Genomic DNA, 2,500 nt, shown 5'->3' with positions numbered 1-2,500 from the left:
TTTGCGGATTGTTGAGATGTGAAGTCGATGGATGAATTTGGTGTTTGACACTGGACTGGAGGTTGAGACGTTGAAGTGTCGGTAGGAATGTGAGACAACGAGGGGTCACCAGAATTGGAAGAACCAGTCACAGATCGAGGAACTTTGGCATCAGGTTGAGGCTTTGACTTGCAAGATGATAGCAGAACTATTGTGTCAGGTTCACCTTCTTCATATACAGAACTCACGGCGAAGAGAATATGTCCTTGTTAAACGACCAGAGTCCAGTGGAAGCAAAACAGGTTATATCAGTGCTGACGCCATAGCCATTGTTAACATATTATTGCCTAAAACTAGAACCCTCTAGGACTGGCAGTTTGACGTCATTTTTTTAGGCTTGTGCACCGTTTAATGAGTTCCCGTTAGTAGAGCTCAAGGAAACAAGTTATGTCATTGATTGAACTATTAAATACAACTCACGATTTGTTTTCTTTTGTGGCAAAAGACCGGCATTTTGACGTCATTGTTTGGTCAGTGTCAGGCTATAACTTTACGATGACTACGCTGACGCCCATCTTTTTTAAATAGACACTTCCAAAGAGGCCAGCAATGTCTAAGAACGTAACACTCTTTTCAGGGTTCGTAGCCAGTTGTCAACGGCATTGTTGTAGGCTGATTTAAGCAGTCCGAAGAAAGTTTTATCACAAGGCTGCAACTTGTTCGTGCAGTGTGGTGGAAATGATATCATAATGATGACGTTATCGGAGGCGTAATACTCTTTGTAAAGAAATGCCTTCTATATAACAAAGGGAGATAGTTGTCCTACCCACCAAGGTCTCGGGTAGAATCCAACCCATATAATTAAATGATTTGTGAGTGTAGGATGGGTGTTGGAATAGGGACTCCCTTGTGTATACTATGAAGGCAATGAAAGAACGGAGGGTTATCATGTTCCATCAGTGTGAAGACACCTCATCAATCTTATGCATCAACCGAGATACCGTTAGATACCCTGTCCTATGTTTCGGCTTGGGTCGATGTTCAACTGGCAGTCTGCGATTTGAGGTCGAAGAAGAACGACCTGTACAGCCTGTGTGTTGGCTGGAATTCTGTTTGGCTATGTTGAAGCCACAGTGAAAAGGGCCCAAAGTGGCCAGTACTTTATGTCGCACCCGAATATGGGCTCTCAGGCGATATGTGTTGGGCCTGTGTGTTGGCCAGCATTGTGTTTTAGGCTGTATTGTAGCCGAAGTGGGCCTAATATGGCCAGCATTTTGTATATCGTACCCGGTTATGGGCTCTAAGCGATATTGTGTTTTTGTAATTTGTGCTCGTGAAGAGCTGACGGGGCTAGGACATAGCGCCCCGTAAATGCGTTTGCATCTTTGAACTTTGTAATTTTATCGGGGCTAGGACATAGCGCCCGGCAAATATGTTTTGAACCCTTTTGAACAATATAATTTTTGAGAAATATGAACAAAATACAATGTAATGTTTGTAAAGATGAGGAAGTAACACTCGATCTATGTGTTTCATTTTGGAACAATTTTGGATCTGAACAGGCTGGAACACCGCACCCTGTGTGAACAATTTTGTTAATTGATTTTAATCTCCTTTCGGACTATAAACAGTTAACTTTGTACCATCATGTAATTAATAATTTCATTTTTAGTGGGAATTAATGAAACGGTTGCAACCTGGGTGAAGTATAGTTTATTTGGTTAAAACTTACATGTATAGATTTTATATTGCATTACTACTGTTTACTTGTATGTATTTTTGATTTTTCCTGTCAATATATTCAATGGTATTCTGTTTTGCTCAATAACTATGAGCTGTTCCCCTTTCTTTTACTTTAAATAAATAATAATGGCTCTCTTGTCAGATACGTTGTTCTGTTGGTGATTGTAACGTCCACGTCTACCTCTCCACACTTTAAGGTCATAAGCGGCCTTCGCATCCATTGCGAGTTGCGAACGCACCTTGTGACACTCTTCAACAGTCGTAACGTCACTTATGACTTATGACGCATGGTAACTTAGTAACACTGGCTCTAAACTATCGGAACAATGGCCGACGCCCGTATGAAATATTTCTCCGGCGAGCATAAAGGGTATCCAGAGGGGAAAAAACTAGTGCCGCGCTGAGGACCGGTCCCTAGGACCGGTCCCACGGTCTTTTAGCTGTGAACCGGGGATCGGTCCCATATTGAAGACCGGCGGCGGTCCTCACTTCTTATCACCTTTCAACTAGTGCCGCGCTGAAGACCGGTCTGATCACCTTCGGTCTCGCGCCATAGCCTACTACTTCCCCAGCGATTCGTTGCCTTCGGTTGCCTATCTTCCACCAATCACCACCCATCCCACTTAATTAATCGCACCCACCCCCCTTTGCCATACACTAAACGACACAGACGACCATACAGGCAGACGACCACCAACCTCCACTCCGCAAACCGCCCTTTCGTGTGTGAGATGGGGGGAACAGGAGGCGCACGCCTTGGACGATTCCATTATACGGG

The sequence above is a fragment of the Berghia stephanieae genome, chromosome 12, assembly GCF_034508935.2.
Source record: "Berghia stephanieae isolate SIO BIC M18660-M18661 chromosome 12, UCSD_Bste_1.3, whole genome shotgun sequence".
Taxonomy (NCBI): Eukaryota; Metazoa; Mollusca; class Gastropoda; order Nudibranchia; family Aeolidiidae; genus Berghia; species Berghia stephanieae.
This window is presented reverse-complemented; position numbering follows the sequence as displayed.